The 18,827-nt window shown below is 41.0% G+C and overlaps 1 long non-coding RNA gene across 1 annotated transcript; it reads left to right on the forward strand.

Moving 5' to 3' along the window:
• The first annotated feature begins 3,568 nt into the window (after positions 1-3,568).
• LOC125336849 lies at positions 3,569-18,577 on the forward strand. The gene is made up of 3 exons (XR_007207863.1): positions 3,569-3,608; positions 16,628-17,904; positions 18,096-18,577. It is a non-coding gene; the product is annotated as an uncharacterized LOC125336849 (long non-coding RNA).
• The last annotated feature ends 250 nt before the right edge of the window (positions 18,578-18,827 follow it).

Here is an 18,827-nt window from a genome sequence, read left to right on the forward strand (position 1 = left end):
TTTTGCCAAGGTGCCTCTGTAACACTGTAGTTCATTCTTGCCTCCTTTGTAAATAATTTTATCTTTGTGATGGCTTGAGTCAAATAAGGACAGTCACACTACGAATAATCCCATTTCTCTGCAGGATGAGATGATCTAAATAACAAAATTGGGTCTCACCGTCGCCCTGTCAGTAGTGTTGCAACTGTTTTTTTAGTAGTTCTAAAATATTTATCACTCCCTCCTCCTATTCAAGGGATAACTACCATCACACGCAATCTCTATTCAGTATCACTGGTACCCTGTACTGCTTTCGACTCTTAACAGCACACACAAAGCCAATCCACCAAACCCTCAGTAATTGAGCCATCTCATCCAAAGGTGTTTTCTCCTTTTCGCAAACTTATAAGAGATAACTGTGCTTTACTCACACAGACGCCCATCGCTCCCATTTTAAAATCAAATTGCTATTCAGGGCTGCTAGCAAGTACCAGACGAAGAGGGCAGTAATGGATGATGCACTATTTAACACATTCCAGCACAGAACCTTTGTTCCCCTGCTCCCCTTCCCACCCCATCACAGTGTGCAATAATCCACAGCAGGTCTTTGTGCAGTTTGAGTTTTTACTGGCTCTCACTTCTTTTTAGGGTATTTCTGCAACAAGGAGACAAACATTGCTTCAGGATACAGGCAAGTAGAAGAAACATAGTATTATGGAGTAATTGAATCTGGAAAGACCTCTGCAGGTCAGCTGATACCACCCCTGACTCAAAGCAAAGCCAGCTTCAAAGTTACATTAGATAAGTTGGCAGTAGTGAATATTCAGGACCCCTGTGGTCTGTCTGTGTAAAGTCAGCTCAGGCTGGCTTGTTTTATTCTGCCCTTGTTGAAGTCAGAGCACCTCTTCATCCCAGAGGTCTCCATCTTCTCTCTAAGCCAAAACTCACCTCCAAAGGAACACCATCTCCTGAAGTTTAGAATCTGTTCATAGCAGGGAAAAAAATCAAATCCATAAAAAAGGAGGAAGAGTTGGCCAAAGCCAGCAGGCAGGACCACACTGGAATCAATACCTTATACAGCTCCCAGTTTGCCCCAGCTCAGCACACATCCTTCTCTCCCAGCAACACCCGCCAACAAACCAGCAAAGAAAGTCTTTCCACTGGCCAGAAATTTTTCCAGACTCAAAAAACTCTACACCTGTTTTTTCTAGCTTTAGTTTTTCGTCTCTACCAGCTCAGGGCAGAGCAGAACAAGGTACTCCCAATTGAGATATTCTGCATCCAACTGCAAGGCTCCCTTCAGTACCAGCAGCACTTGGTGCCTCCCCCTCTATAGAAAAAGGAGGTAATATAATTAGCACCTGAAAAGAGCAGAAATGAGGTCATTTGCTTCCTGTGTAAAGCTTAATTATGTATAATTTATTTTTTACATTTCCAATTGAATGAATATTAATTAACGGGTGTTTAATGCAGAAGATGAAGACATTAAACGCTCATTAACAAACACCGAGTCCTGTTCATCCCCAAACACTTCACATCAGCAGCATTAAGTTATCAAAGAAAAAATCTGCTGTGCTTTATGTCATTTTCCACTGAAAAAGGGAAGCAATAAACCTGCTTTATCAGCTAGCTGTCTGCAGGGTGACACACGGCTCTGCAGGCACCCAGGGATGGGACGTGGGTCCCAGTGAGGCACTGGGAGGCAAAGCCACGTTTTCTTGCCTGCAGCACCATTGATTGAGCTCCAAATTACCTGGATCATGGAGCTGGAAAACTAACGTGGGTCACATGTGGCATCACATGAGACTCACTAAAATGGGCACTGGGGTTGTGAACACAAAAATGTTTCAGGACTAGTGGGGGGGTATGGATCATTTCTGCAAGAAGTAATGCGCCTCACTGGAGGACTGAGAAAAAGAAACTTCTCTGGGTTAAGCCTAGGTAATTTAAAGAGCCTTATTTTGTTATTCCACAAATTATTATTTTCAAATGTTATTATTTAAACAATTACTGTTCACAAATATTTTACTGACCAAGCATAGTGATTAAAATATCACCCCTTGGTGGATCATCCATTCATTAGGCAGAGGGTCGTTTCTCTTCCAGTATGAGGATAAGGAGGGGCACTTTTCCCACTTGCAAAAAGTTCCCCAACTGCTAAATCAGCTGCAGGTATTATGGCCAGAGTTCCCGAGAAGGGAAAAGAGGGATGAGCCCTGGTGCTGGCAGAGACTCCCACAGCTCATCCAGTGTCTCGTTAAGTGAAATGTTTCAGATCCTTCACTGTTTCAATTTACTTTAAATGCAAACACTGGGGGACGTCACTGTCCTTCAGAAAACGGAATGTATTTAAGTGTCCCAAAAAGTTATTGAGTAATTTTTAAAGAGCTCCTTGTCATGTCATTTAAAATTTAATTAGTGGCAGGTTGTCATGCAATAACTATAAACTATAGATTTACGTACTGGAGAAAAATAAGGACCTCGTTCTTAAAGCAGCAGTCCCCTAAGCTGCTAGGGTTGCCATCTGCTGATAGTTACCTGGAATGCCACTTTTTCCTTTAAGTATATTTATGTAAATGAAACATTATATCTTTATCACTTCCCTCATTTGATTTATTTCAGCACGTATACATTTCAACAGCGGTTTCATTTCTTCAATAGAAATTTTTTTTGTATATGAAACCTGATTTTATACCTGCAAGTAGGCAATACAGTAAAAAGTGGCAAGAACAGTCAAATGTGAAACATCATGAAAATAGCCCAGAGAAGTAAGTCTGAGAAATAAAATGGGATGTGACAGTGGAGACATTTGAAAGACCAGAGAGAAAAACAAGTCTTGTGAAGCCTCTTCCATATCAAAAATAATACAGTGACCTGGTGCAGAAGCAAGGAAGGGAAACATGGGAATATGGTAAAAAAGCAAAAAACCACCCAGGAACCTGAAAAAGTAAAATTCCTCTGTTGCAATTCTTTGGGGAGGACAAAACACAGAAGTGGTTCAGCCAGACTCCAGTTTCGCTAGTGGATGTCTTGTCAAACACCAACTCTTGAGAAATACACCCAGCAGTAACTCACAGTGGGGGCCCTGAGATGGTGGGACTGAAAACATCCATGTCCTGGGTGGGACTGAAAAGCGTCTTTTCCTTGGTGTGGGCACACCAAGAAAGCCAAAGGCACTTTTAGATACCTGTCTTGGGGTGACTTTATGATGTGTATCCCACATCAGTGCCCTATGCCCAGAAATTTTGTGCCTTTCTATGCCTTTAAACAGAGCCTGAGAGGGGGGAGAGGAAAAAACCAAGAGAACGTTCAAAGCAGTGTTTCAAGGACACACAGTCTCCTCTGCATTCTCCTGCAGAGCGAGAGCAGAGGGAAGCACCCTCCTTACTCTTCAGCCAGCTTTCGGCCGTTTTTCTCCAGAGAGAGAAACGGAGAGCTGAACTTTTGCTTTCCTGGGACTTTGGTTTTTTCCCTTCTTTTTTTTGGACAGTTTCAACACCAGAACACATTGGGAGGATTTTTTTCCATCAAGGCCTCGGAGGAGGGCCCACCCCGTCCCAGCTCTGAGGAGGAGGAGAGAGACTACCTACAGAAGGACTCTGAAATTTTCCCAGATTTTTCTCTCCACAGTAAGAGGTTTTCTTATTTGCCATTATTATCCTTTTCCTGTGTGTTTGTTAAATAAATAGTTTTATCTCTTTCACTTTCCTTCTTTTTTCCCAAACCTGGTGGGGGGAGGGTTGGTTGTAACCTGCCTTCTATCAGAAGATGTTTTCCTCTAAATTTGTCCAAACAGGAAAAAATAATTAGTGGCACTCAACTGCATGGCTCGAAGAAAAGTGAAAAACCTGTACTAATTACATTTTTGTTTGAATTTACTTACTCTTTGTTGGGGTAAAGTAGTCACCATGCTGGTTGAGTTCATAATGTCTCTGTGACTTGATGTACTCATGTCTTTTTGATTCTAGGCTTGATTGAGGTACTGGTGCCTTTCTGGTCCCTAGGCTTGTTTGCCTATCCACAGCTTGCTCCGATCTTGTCCATGATACGTAAATTTTACAGAGGATGGGCATGAATCTGGATTTCTATTTTGCTGTGCTCAGTGATAATGACTTATAAGAAGTTAACAGAGGTACAGGCAGATGTTCCAAGTGTGTATGATATGTGGTTTCTCCGTCCTAATCCCAGTCCTAGTTTCAGTAGCCTGTTTTGGAGGTTTATTAGTAATTGCACCCAGTTTGTGAGAAGAGGAGGAGAGGGGTTTCCCGGCCTTTCATCTCCCTCCCCTTTAAATTTGACACATTATCTTTTGAGAACGTTCAGTATCCCCTGGATGTTAGAGACACCACCCTCCTGGTATTTCTGGTATTTTATCTCGTAAGCTTCCTCTATGTGGTTTGCAGCTTGTCTAGAATGAGAACTCAGATTTCCAGGGTGACTGATGAGACACCTGACCCAGAGGTGGAAAATCCTGAGTGGTGTGGGGAATGGGAGGATATGGACCAAACCCTGAAGAATTTCTCTGACCCAATTGCGTGGAACTTTCCCCCTGAACAAGTTCAGAAACGAGCTGAGGTGGAGGAATATCTGAAAGAGAAATACAATGACAATTCTAATGAGAAAAATCTCATTGTAATATGTTGGGCCTTGGCATATGCCTATCGCACACTGCTAGGTACTGTAGAACAGCAGGTAAAGGTAGAGGGGCAGGAAGATAAATCAGCAGACACCCCAGTCACTCAGGCTGCAGCCAAACCAGAGAGCAACACCAAAGCAGATGGAGAGTCTAAGCCACTGACAGTGGTTCCTGTCACTTTAGAATTAAACTCAGAAAGAGTTATCCCTTCTTTTTCAAAATGAAAAATTCTGACCAATTGAAAACATTTATTTGAAAGGAATCTAAAAAAAGACAGCAGAGGCCATCTCCCCCGAAAGTAGTTTCCTTTAAATGAAATTTCCCATAAAGCAAAATACCCCGTAGCTGCCCAGCTGCCCTTGCTCTGTTCCCAGTGCAATGACACGACACTAGGAAGTGTTTCCCCCCACCTCCCTCTGCTTAGCTTTAATGAAATAGAAACAGCTAATTAAAGAGCACTAAAAAGAGCCTGTTAATTCTAGCAATATAATCCGTTTTCCTAAAAAATCACATCAAAATGACTGTGCATTCCCTGCCTGGATGCAAACACAGGCTGGTGCTTGTCTGTGTCAGGATTTTACAGGACACCTCAAATATGTTGGTACTAAACTGAAAGGCAGGGAGGAAAATAAAAAAAAAGATGTTCACCGCTGTATTTTCACAAAGGCAATTAAATGATTCAACTACTCACTGAAGGTCAGCTGCTGTGAAAAAAACTGTTGAGAAAAGGAAGCAGAAATCCCAAAATCAAATGGGCAATATGCCACCTAAAAAGCCACCAGCGCACTCTGGACTTTTGATGACATATGTGCAGGATTATGATAAGAGATAGAAGTTTGTGCTCTTCACGTGATAGGAGATCCTCCAAGAGCCACCTTTATTTCTGTAGAAGGATGAGTGCTGTGGATCAGGGCCAGCAAAGGGGCCACCAAATATTTCAGGACTGGTGAGCAGAGAGGAAAGGCAAAATAAAAAGTCTGCTGTGTGCAACCAAAGGATGCACAGATCACTTCTTGTAAAAAAAGGGGTTGGAAGTACTTTGGCAAAGCAGGTGAAAGAAGACCAGGGGATGAAAACAAGGCTGTTAGAACACACAAACTGATGTGTGTGAATGGGGCCTCATGTCAGTGCTGCACCGAAAGTGGAATTATTGCAAGAGAAGAAAGGAGATTTTTTACCTGGGCAGTCTATTTCCAGGAAATTTCTTTTATGACAAATCAAACAAGTGATTTTTTTTTTAAAGGTTTAATAAAGCACTTCTGCAGCTGAGTCTTCAAGAGATGAACGGAAATTCTGTAAATCAAAGATTCAATACAAATGAGAGATTAAACATACTCTTGTGTTTTCAAAAAACCAAAAGTCTTTTTTGTGTTTTTTGTTTTTATCTTTCAGCAGAAAGGAGGAGGAGTTTTGAAAAATTTTCAACAGTCTCTGCCAGTGAAATGGAATACTAAGAAAAAGAATTAACACCATATCTGTTAATCATGACACCTTGCATGTTTCCTTATTTCATTTTGGTTTTTTATAGTACATCTCTTTTCCTCTAAATTTAATCTGTCTTTTCTGCCTGGGTTGTAAACTCTTCACAGCAGGGAATGTTTTCTTATAATGCATTTGTCCAGCACCTCAAATGTTGTGAAAATAATGTGATGTGAAAAATATATGGTACTCGCCTTTTCAGCAAAATATAAAACTTGGAAGCAAAACCTGATTATGATGGCTTTGTGATAATGAAACAAAATTCAAACCAAACGTCACTGCAGCATGAGGTCTCCATTGTGGCTCATGAAAGTAAACGCCAAATGGGCTTGACTGTAAGAGATGATCTCTAAATCATTGCAGGCTACACAATTGCTGCACATAATGCTCCAAAAAAACCCAAAACAAAATCTCCTCCATTTAAAAGTGGAGTTCAAAATTTAATTGGACTTACCGCCTGCCAAGAATAGCAGAAAGCAACTTGCACAGAGCATCTGCTCACAGAGAAGACAGCAAAAACATCTGGTAACAGGAACTCACACATCCACCTGCCTCACCTGTGATAATCCTCTACAAAGGAGGAGATAACACAGGATTTATGGTAATGTCTTTGTCCCTGGAAATGGTATCTCCTGTAAGGCACCATATTCTGAGGAAAAACAAGAGAAACTTCACCAGTGTGGGGTTTTCCCGTTCCCATCTCAAACCTAAATCATTGTGCCTTTCCCACCTGTCTTAATTGTGGCGCTTCTGTGAAGTCTCTTCCATCATAAGCAGCCAGTTTGGGTCCCTAAAATTCTGTCTTCATTTAAGAAAGCAAAGTACCTCCAGGAATCAGGAGAGGTACTGCTCTATCTTCCTGTGAGACGAAAGCAGACTTGCTCTGCTCTTATAAACACAGACCTTGCTGTCCAGCCTATCCCTTTGTGTTTAAGGTGAGACTGACAGTACCATTTTAGGACACTTTGTTGCAAAAGGCAAAGACAACTGTAGATATGACAGCATTTTTAACTAAAGATGGACGACAAACCAGATCTCCAAATGCAGCACGGAGAGTTGTAATTTAGCAAGGATAAAGGACTCCAAGTTACCTTAATTTTTTCCTGTTGTCTAATTTTGGAAAAAATCGGAACACAGCCATTTTAGATTCAGTGTTTGGAAACATACAACAAAAGGAAAGAGCTTTATTAACACTGGAAATATAGTCTTAGTGTGGATTTCCTTATGAACATCCAGCTTGTTCATCTCACAGCTCAATGAACTGTTAACAGCACATATTTTCTTCTCTTAAAGCAGAAAGTCCAGTTACTTCTGTTTCTGCTAACTGCAGACATATGAGATCCTGCCTTGCTGGGGAAAAAGGAGAGGCGAAGAGGGGAAAGGAGCTGGAGGAAGGGGATTAGAGGCACGAGGTCTCAGCAGAGAACTGACAACGTTTTTGTGTTATAGATTTTACTTGGCTGTGTTTTTGAGCTGAATGCTGCAGTTTTTCTGGTTTTTGTGCATAATGGGAGCCTTTCTGCATTCCGGTGTTTTTAAATTGAGCTAATCCCTCAGTATTCCTGAAGTTTGGAGACCACTGTATCAAAGCTAAATTGTGGAATACTGCTGTGTGTTTCATATTCTAAAAAAGATATATTTGCTTGTCCTTTAATAGCCTAATCCAGTCTCTTTTCTGGAGACTAGGAAACACCCTTGTCCTGTTGTGCATAAATACAAGAGACAACCTCCTCCCATAATAAAATTGTAGATTCCCCAAGTTAAAATGAAGTCAATATTCTGCAAATAAACTAGAAGTTACAGGTGCAAATTACAGAGGTAAGTAAAAAGGTCTGTTTACGTAAAGATCTAAGGGCAGATATTTGTTTTATCTGTATTCCCTAATAATTTTATTTTGCTTTTATATTCCATCCTTTGCCACAATGCCATCTGTTACATGTGTGTTTGAGCAATGAGGACATGGAAACATTACTCCTCTAGTCAGGTGAAGGCAGAAGAGCAAGGCAGGTGTTCTGGAGGGTGGCTTTTCATATCCACCCGTTGTCTGGGATTGTTCCAATAGCACCAGACCTGGGGGAAACCTGCTTTTTTCCAAGGAGGCCAGATAGGAATCCAGGCTCTGGCCGCATTTCTTAAGCAGAAAGAAAATCCAAAAGGCAGAAGGTGAGAAAAAGGACTGAGTCTGGGGTCACTTTTTCTTGCAGTAATGTAGACATTTTTTCAGTGCAAACTTAAGTCAGATTGAAAATAAATGCTAGCTGGACTCAATGTGGGGTAATTGCAGAATATTTGAGCTGCCATTGAAGGGACCCACAGGTGTAGTTAGCCTCCTGCTCTCATCCTTTCTTCTAACCCTCCCTAGTTTCCTGTCAAAACTTGTGACTTCTGCAACCTAATTTTAGGAGTGTTATTTTTGGGAAAATATGAATGAACTTTTATTTTTAAATAACAGCTTCGGTCACGACACACTGAACTTTCTTCTCTTTGTCAACACAGTCTGCCTTTTTCCTTCATAGGCAAATTCCCAGTTTTTTGTTACTGAGCTGGGAAAGAGGTGTCTAATCTATTTTTGATCAGTGAGCCGAAAGGATGTGCTGATAACACCCTACCCCGACTGCAGTTTTGTGCAGGTGATGGAATTCAGTCTCATGTGGGAATTGAGAGAGTTAATATTTTTTTCTAAATATTCCTCACACCTTTCCCCCAGGAAGAGGGGAAAAAAAGGAGGAGGCACTTGGCATTCAGGAGTGAAAAAAAGATGAAATCTAATGAATTCTTTTCACTCTAAGGGGTTAGAGAACAGTTCAACATTATTGATTAAGGACAAGAGAAAAGTGGCTTTTTGCAATGGTGCTCACTTTCTCACACAAGAGTGTTCAACATGCTGGAGGATATTCAAGAGAATAACAACAGTAGCAGCAGGCAAGAGGTTTTGACTTGTCATCTGACTTGGCTCCATGCAGTTAGGTCTCAGTAAAGATAACCTGTAAAAAATCTAAATTATCAAGGCTCATCAGATTTCCCTATGCTCCTTCCTCTGTAATCACCATTTACCAAATTAGAATATGGGGAAAATGAGCCACTTCATCTCTGTGTCATGTAATGAACTTTCTGGTGTGTACCAGGGAGAGTGATTGCCTCTAGGTATAATTATTATAAGGATCCATACAAACTCAAGTTAAAAAGAAATTTTCGTTATTGAGGCCACCAGTGTTAGTAAAATGGAACCAGTCTCCGTGTCGTGCACAGATGAGGTCAATCCACGGATCTCAAACCTTTTTACATCCCAGGAAAGCCAGAGCAATGATCCTGTCCAGTGTTTGCTCATCTGCCTAATGTAATTCAGATTATTGATTCTCTTTGATGTTAAATCCACTGATTTCAGTCAATGTAATCAAATCAATTAATCTCATCAACTCCGGTCCAATCCATGTGCACAATATAAAACATCTGACAGAGATCAGCTCGCAGGAAGAGAAGAAGGAAGACATTGAGATAAATAATAAAAATCAATAGTTTTATAAATAACAACTACAGTGCACTGGGTGTTTTGCAAAAAACTGTAAAAAGCAAGCAGCTTGATATTCAGCCCTTATGCATTTTGCAGATACACAAAAACGAGTGATAGATTTGTACATATTTCTGTTGGCTGGGTGCCTTTTTAGGCACCTAAGTTTTTTAGGCTATGGCTTCATAGGGTAGCTCAAAATGGCTTTTGGAATAAAATCTGAAAATAATATTTATATGGTCCTTAAAGGATTTTAAATGCACCTATGAAAGGAGCTGAGTAGAGTTCGTGTTATCAGAGTTTTCTTGCCCTTTAATGCTGATGAAAATCTTCCGCAGCATTAGTAGAAAATCCTCTATTTCAAAACAGAACATTGCATAAAGGAAGAGAGAACTATGCTTTATAACAGACATGAGGATTTTTTGGAACAGGTTGTGGGTTTTTTCCTAACTGAGGAGGGGAAGGCAACCAAGGTTAAAGAGAAGACTTACCACTGGTCTGTCCACTGCTTCCTGGACAAGTGAGACTCTTAAACACAAATACAAAACCCCCCTAAAAACCATAAAAGAGCCTTTTAAAGTTGGTACGATCAGCAAGGTGTACCTTTTGTCTTGCAAACTGACATGGCCTAAGTCCCTGTCTCCATATAGCCCTTAAAAAAATTTCTTCTATATAAGATGGGGTCTCAGTATAAAACAAAAAGAAAAAAGACAAAAGAAAAGCCACGGTATAAACCAGTAACAATTCCATTAGATGCTTGTTCTCTTGTCCCTTTCAGACTATATTTCCTTTAACTCTGTAATTAATAATATTATATGCTAATAAAATGTCAGGAAAGTGGCACCTGTATTCTCTCCTCTAATCAACTTAGAAGGTATTTATGCTGCTCCTGGTATTCCATTTGCTTCTCTCATATTTGTTCCATGCTCCAGTGCTCAAAATGGTAGAGGTCAACATCTGAGTTGTTAAGAACATGGAAACAAGAACACGGGAAAAAAGAATCCTTTCCTGCGCAATGCAGGACAACAGGCCAGGATAAATTTCAGGCAAAGTCCAAATGACAGGCTCCCAAGGGACAGAAAATACAATCAAATATATGTGGCTCAAATTTTCTGCCTCCTGTTCGGCTCCGTTGAAAAACCCTCGCTTTGCTAGACCTACTGTAGTTTCATTTCAGATCCAAGCCTTCCAAAAAATGTTTTCCTTCCATTTGTTCGTGTGCCCTTCAGTTTTCTGTTCACCCATGTGGACATGCTGCGTTTTTGCTGGTGTTTTTTTAATATATTTTATAAGAAGGTCAAGAAATTATATCCTTGATGGGATGAAAGCCTCAGACTCATTTTTGCAAATTGTTGTGGGTTAGGGTGATACCGATGCTAATTTTCTTTTCCTTTCTTCGCTGTTTAAATAGTGGCCCTCCTCCTTGGTCAGTATTTTCCTTGCACCTCTGAGAAATTTTCACCTCAGCACTTATCTGTCTCCTTCCACACAACAAATGTAAAGTACATTGTGACCACTAAATCCAATTAATCTTCCCAGCAGTCCCCAGTGAATAAAATTAGTTACATTTTCCAGCTGGGCAGTCATGGGTGCAAGCAGCTTTCCCAGCAATGGCTGCATTATCTCTAATTATCTGAAAACCTGCCTTGCCCCCTGGATATTTGGGTCTTTGGAGAAATAAGGGACTTCAGCTGCAGGGAAACTCACTGTGAGGGACGGAATTGACAAAACATTGGGAAAAATAAGTGTTTTAGTGGCACCCAGTGCCGACATGAGTTTGATTGAGTAGTTCTGGCTGCTCCCCTGTGAGGACTGAGAGGATCCATCCACATCACATCTTCAGACAGAAAGCGCCCTCTTGCAAGGGCCAACACAAAAAAATTTACAGAAAAGGTCCCTTTTATCTCTCCTTCTCATTTTTATAATACTATTACTCTATCATTTTCCACAGGACTGAACATCATTTGCAAGATGAGAGGAAAATAAGTTGTTGAGCTTTCATTCAAACATGCTTTTGCCTTTCAGATCTTCAATATTGGATGCAATATGAGCTTGCAAATGTGTTGAAAGATTTTGTTTCTCCTTAAAAAATAAATTACTCCCCATGACCTACCGAAAAATTTTTTGTTTCTGTGCCTTGAGTATATTCAAGTTTGAATTTTAAAAACTCTCCCAAGCAATTATAAGTCATTCTGGGCTAATCAACCAAGAAATTTAAACATAAAGTTTGCTGAAATCTCTCCTTAAAAGTAGAGCTAGAGCATACTCACTTTTATTGCACTGAAATATTTACGTATATTTGAAGTACAAAGATCCAGATTCTCTGCTGGCACAAATCCGAGGATGTTTTCTTTCTCATTATGATACATAACTTGACGTCTTTGCCCTCTATTTTATGGTCTGTCCTTTTTTTATGCCAATATTCTCCGTTTTGCACAAATCTTCCAGTGGATGAAAAAGATGGGAGATGGGTAAATACAACCAAGAGAAGACTGCAGATCCCTTGGGTGTGTTGTTATGTTATAATTACTTTTCTGTTTGGAAAGCTAAGTGAACTAAATGCATGAAATCTAGGAAGGGGTAACTTTGGCTTTGGAGATATTTAACCTTCTGGAATGCATTCCGGTCTCACTGAATCAAAGAAGACTTTATAGTGGATAAATGCTTGCAGGGTACATAACATGGAAAAAAGGGAAAAAGGTTGTTTCGTTACTTTGTGGCACGTTTATTTCAAGCAAGGAATGCTCTGCATCATCCAGCACAAATATCTACCTCAACCATGCACTGGACCATGCTGATAAAGCAATTATATGGGACTCTTCGGGTGTGGAAAGAGAACTGCTAAGGAAAATTAGCAACGGAATTTGACTGGGCTCGTGAAAGGTGAAAAAGTGTTGCTCCAGATAATGCACTGCCCTGCATATGAGTTTATTAGCTTTCATGGGAAGGTGAAACAGAAATTAAGTGGGAAAGGACTGGCTTAAAAGGGGTGCCTTTATGTTCTCCATCTCCTTCGGCACAGGTGGAATCACCCCATCTGTGTGAAGTAGTTGTGCTCCAGGTGGATGCGCTTGCAGTGATGCTCAGGATTTTTGGGAACACAGTGGCACGTGGAGCACAGTCAGCCTCCAAAGTTAATTTATGTTATTCATGCATTACCTGGAACCCCACTAGCCTAGAAATACTTTAGGGGACTTCAGGGCATGCTGAAGCCCAAATGGAAGAGTAACAAGATGGATGAATGTTCTTTTACTGCATTAGCATGGATTTTTTCCACTGTTACTGAGACATCCCATGAAGCCTTCATCTTGACCAAACACTTGGCTTCAGGCACATGGGTTACAGAAACACCGGATTTCACAAGCTACAAACCATAGAACATTTTCTGGTATTTGGAAACTAAATCCTGTAGTTTGAAAGGCCAAAATCCACGAAAATTTCATATGATAAGGGGGAGACAAGCGGATGAGACTGAGCCAATCAGAAGGTTCTCAAATTTCTTCCAGAAAAGGAGAGACTTAGTAATTTCTTTTGCCTCAAAAAGAGCAATTCTCATCTTTTAAGTCGGCAATTTAATAATTCATTGGCCTGATCTTTGCTTTCCATCCCTCTAAATGGACTTGTGCTTACAGACTTGTTTTTAGGAAGAACAAAATATTAAGAAGAAATGAGAAAAGCAAAAGAGAGCAGGGATATCAGAGGAGGGTGGCCAAAAGCACCACCACCTCTGGCCCCCAGCTTGAACTTCAGCCAGACCCTCTTTCTACTGGGACCCCACACACGGAGCATTGGGTGTCCTGCTGTGGATTTGTCTCGATGTGAGGACCCCAAGGCAACGAGTAGTGAAGTTTGTGGAGAAATGATAGCCAGACAACAGAGGGTGGATTACAAATGTGAACAGCAACCACTTTTCATTTGTTTAATCCCCAGAAATATGCTGCCCCTATTAAAAGCTAGTGTTAGAAAATCATCCTTTTCTCATAAACTGTCTTTGCATCCCGTGACTGGAGCAGTAAATGTGGCTCATGCAGTGGCTGGGGAGAATGAGCTGGTGTGGTCAGTGGCAAGGCCATGTGTTAATTGTTGACAAGCCCCCCACGACCCAGTGCATTCATTTGAAGAGGCTTCCTCGTCATCTCTCTTTGAGTGCTCTGTATATCAAGTTATCTTCTTGATAATCCTTTTTAGATTAGTGTCAGAGCCCCAGATGGAATCCTTCCTCGTTCTCTTGCCGTGTGCAGCAGGCTGATTTCCAACACTGTTTCATATGGATTAGGCAGAGCAACTTAGGGCTCATATGTTTTTCAGTGCATCTCACTACCTCATGAAATTACATTATAGATTCACTGTATAAATAAAAGCCTGAACAAAATTACAGTGAGAAAGCCCCAAAGTGAAGGACCAGCATCTGAAAGTAGATGTGAAGAGATCTTGCTGTGTGCAAATACCTCAAAATAAATTGGTTACACACTTCAGTATTTAGTCTATGTTTTCTAAATTTCCTTTTATTTTTTTTACGGGAAAATAACTTTTTTCTAAAGTTGGGGAGAAAAATGAGGGAAGGCAGGTGCCCATCGCTATCATCGTGAGATCAAACCAGGGGTTTCTGTGGTTCAACCCACTTAGGACAAAACCAAACTTTATAAAGCTGGTTTAAAGACAACTTCCCATTGCTTTTCAAGGTCATGGCATTTTAATCACAGCTGTTATCACCTTTCCCTCATGGGAGCCAGAAAATATTGAGATGAAATGGACCTTCGGGTCATGTTGTTCAACCAGCTCAAATCAGAGCCAGTTTTGAAATCAGTTCCGTCCACAGGAGGATTAAACTGGCAGAAGTGCTGTAGACACGGGGTGAATAATCACTGGAGAGAGTCACTGAGCTTTTTATTGAGGTAAATAGGGAAAGGTTTACTAAGGAATGAGTATTATTGGGGTCTGTGTGCCTGAGCACACAGGAGGTCACACTACTGGTGGAAAACTGGGGTTTAGTCGGGCAGGATTGCACTGACAGATCCATATGTTTGAAATGCTAATTGATATTTCAAAGCCCATTGCTGAAGATCATTTTTCTTCCAGTTGTTGCTGGAAACACAGGCCTCTCCTGTTGATAACTATAGCTCCCTGAGTGGAGATTAGCAGAGACAGCTATCGTTGGGCCTTTAGGTGAATGGATTGCGTTTGATTTAGTAAGAAGTAACAGGCCATTATTTCCGAAGCTACAAAATGGAAAATGACATCAGGATTTTGGATGTAAACATTATTCATCACGTCGGATGCTTTGCTGCTCTTGCCAGTAGCCCATGCTCTGCTGAGGGTGTTATTTCTAGGGCAAATTAATGGTGAGTGCAGCTTGGATTTATTCAGATTTATCTGTTGCATCTGAATTTTGTGTTCTTCAGTACAGCAGTGAATTGGCCCAGCCTGAAACCAGGCATAACTGTTCTCTGGCTAGGGTGATTGGACAGGCCCTCAGTTGGTGTCAGGCAGCCCCAATCGTGGGTGGCAGTGGATCTGCAGCCAGGCACTCTCCCATTTTGTGCTGGCTTCTCTGCCCAATCCCCACCCAGAAATATCAGAACCGAAACAAAACGCGGTAAGAAGAGAGAAGGTGCCAAGCTGCAATTCATTGTCACAGATGCGATGAGCAAAGGGCTAAAAGACGTTTTAAAACATACAATGTGGTTTAAACCTCTGCTTTTCGAAAGAATAAAAAGGGTTGGAAATTAGGGCCTTAAATCCCACCAGGCTCTGTTTGCACTGAACATCCAGTGAAATTACTGTGCTCAATATTTTTATGTACAGCCCAGCAGCTGGAAGGTTTCATGACAGTAGATCGCATTACATATTACATTCTGCACATATTTCTGACCTCATATTAAAATTGGGCAAATCCTTTCATGTTCATTGGAGCTAAAAGTCTTAAGAATCTACCCTCACCGGAGTTATCCAAGAGATTCACCAAAAAAGGTGACTGATTTTTCTGTTCCATCAAAAAAGAAAATTTCTTTAATAATATTGATTTGCCATTACAAGTAATTTTATTCTTGCTTTCTTTTCTACCATGCGAAAAAGTTAAACGATACATTGGCTTAATGCAGTTATTTTGCCTTCATTTCTTCTACTTTGAGTGGCAGTTTCGGGAACGAAAAAAGTGAGAAGAGGGGATAAAAGATAGGAAACCATAGAGAGAGCAGGTGCAGAACTGGAAATAAAATATTGTGCAGGTCTTTCCCGATAATAATTAAAAGTATACTGTAAATGAAATGAAAATATTTTACATTTCTTAAGTACAAATTTTCAAGAGGTCATAGAAAATCTTTGAAGCTGGACTTATTAAAAAATGAAATGCTCGTAAGTATCCTGAAAGTGATATTCTGCAGGAATATCTTTCTGCTGTGGCCCACCCTTCCAGAAGCAGCTAAATCAGTCACTTTGTAAAAGTGTGTTTTTTGCTGAGTTCACTTTTGTCTGTTTGTCTTTCTGGCTTTGGTGCTGGGGAAAACAAAGGTGTTGGGAGGAGTTCTTTATCCAGGCCTGTTTGTTGTCTCAGCAGACAAGAAGTGCTGTGTGACTCATTCCTGGATATAATTTCCCTCCAGCTCTGCCCATGAGGGATGGTCAGGATTTACAGGTGGTTCAGGAGCTCTTTGCAGTGGTGTTGGCGGAAGATGAGTTTTGCACATTGGACCCCCGCAGTTTCAAAGACCATGTCTGTTTGCATTACACAGAAACACATCCTTGAACACAAAAATGCCCCCAGGCTGAAATAATTTATATCAGCACAAGATTGTGTCACCCTCCACCTACAAGTATTACTGTCTCTACGTAGTAATGAATTCATTGATTTTACCATTTTTTATCAAATCAGTTGTTTCAGAGATAAATGTCCTTCGTTTGTAGTTATTAAATCTGCCATGTCTAGGACAGCCAATGGAATAATTGTCTAGGTTGGACAGAAGAAAAATTTATCCATGTCCTCCTGCTTGTTGATTTAATATCCATTGTCCTTCTCTTATTGACAGAATCTGAAAGGTAAGATCTTAAATCTTACCGAAGAAAAGATGAGTTGAAACAAAGAGCAATATCATGGGACTGGAGAAAGAACTCTGGCTCTTCCAACAGAGTGAGAACAAATTTGGCCAAGGTCGAACAGTGTGACAAAATTCTGCTACGCACTTCAGGAACAAATTCAATTTATTTTTCTGTTCCCTTCAGTTTGGGATGGAGCAGTAAGAGAAGAGAGCTGCCTAAGGAGTGACAGGGACATGTGGACAGTGACAGAAAGAAATGTCACTTCTGAATGAGCCCCAGCTCCACCTTGTTAATATCTTGCTATCGTTGATCACTTGGAAGCTGAATATTACAAATTAAAATCACTCCTTGGCTAGCCACAACAATCCTTCACCTCTTCAAATCTATGATCTTTCCTGCATTTTTCAGGTTAATGAGGCTGGGAGCACATGCACATCGTATGCTCAGGGCTGCGCAAATTGCTGTGGATGCTCTGGGTTCCTGTGTCCCACCCCAGTGGCGCCCCCACACAAGGTTCAGTCTGCAGGGATGGGAACAGTCAGAGGCTGAGAGAGGCTCTGAGATATGGCCCTGTGCTGATCTCTGCATGGAGATGTACCACAGAGGGAATCCCTTAATGCTGCTCACTCCCACCTTTCCCTACGTTGCATTGCCAACAAGGCACTTGTGTCTCCTGTCCTCACAGACTGGATGGGTCCTGTGCAGTTTGTACCTTGTCCGGAGCTAGATCACAGCCACCAGAGACCTGGGGTCAGAAGTGGTTTAGGATGCTCTCCCTGCACATGGAAACTGTTGGGCAGACATTGAGAAGCTGACGGTATCAAAAACAGTTGAAAAGAAGACAGTCATTTTCTACATAAAGGGATGAATATTTACACTTATGCTGAATCTGAAAAAGTGAGGAAGTATGTGAGGAGTATGTGAGGAGTATGATAGAGGAGCAGAAGACCATAACCAATGTCCTCAGCTGCTTTTGGTCTGTCACAAAGGAGCAGACTTCCCCAGTATCCCTGTAAATCACACCTCCCAAATGTTTCCAAGATGAGGACTCAGACCAAATGCAATGCAAGGAATGAAGGATGGGGAGATGAGCAGAACAAGAAGAATGAAATTGTGGATTGAGTTTCCTTTCTCTGTTTTTCCTTTTTTGCTGGCCCAGCACAGCACTTCCTGTTAGCCCTCAGAAACATATTCCAGAAATGCATCAGCTCTAAGGAAGACCTGCGAGAGACTGATCCCTGCCACTGATGCCAGTATTTCCTGGGAGGTCAGTGGAATGACATTCCATTAGCAATGATCTGGAATAGTTGAGGCCTTTTTTCTGTTTATGGCCTTGTGTGTGGTTTTACCAAAGGCTCATCTCCATGGTGCAGTTTTTCCTTAAACCATTTATTTGTCCTGTCTCACTTGCTCCTCAGTGTAAGACTGTCCCTTGTTGTCTGCATTCCATTTTTTCAGGTGGATCTCAGCTGTGGCCAAGGCCTGGACATCCTTTGGTGTTAGGGCTGGTGAGCCTCACTCTCCCAAGGCTTTTCCCTGTGGAACACACAGAAGTGGCTTATTAAATTGCGTCTCTCCAAGTGAAGATATCAAGGCTCATATTCCCTTTCGGTTTAGGTTGAAGTTCATAATTCCCAGGCTACTGCTTGTCTCAAAACTTTTTTCTGGAAGTAAGTAAAGTCCCTCCTTCAGTTGAAGTGCTGCAGGCTGGTGGTCAGCAACAACCCTAGACCCCACCCCCTTTCAAATTGTCGGCATTCCGCATCACCTTTGGTGAACCAATGAAGTCAATAGCCAACAAAATGGGAAACATCCCCCTGACGACCCTCAGAGCTGATACCCAGGTATGCAGGACATGTACTGATTTTTTACAAGGGCAATAAATAAATAAAAACATCCTGATACTCGTGCAAGGAAAATTCCACATAGTCATCCCACCATTTCCTTATCACTTATTCTGTAACAGCTGTTTAATTAATTGCTTGAGTGATTTCCTAATATATCTTATTTACATACAAAATTACAGAATAATGGTTTGCCTTTGAGTTGAGTGAGAATTTAAGGTCGTCTTGCCATGCCTCATGGAATATGATTACTCAACAAGAAAAATATTCTTGTTGTTTTTGTTTGTTTCTTTTTTGTTTTGGTTTTTCTTTGAAAAAATGTAAAATTGTTTTCCTCCACAGGTTT

This window comes from Corvus hawaiiensis, chromosome 21 (assembly GCF_020740725.1).
Source record: "Corvus hawaiiensis isolate bCorHaw1 chromosome 21, bCorHaw1.pri.cur, whole genome shotgun sequence".
NCBI classification, from domain to species: Eukaryota; Metazoa; Chordata; class Aves; order Passeriformes; family Corvidae; genus Corvus; species Corvus hawaiiensis.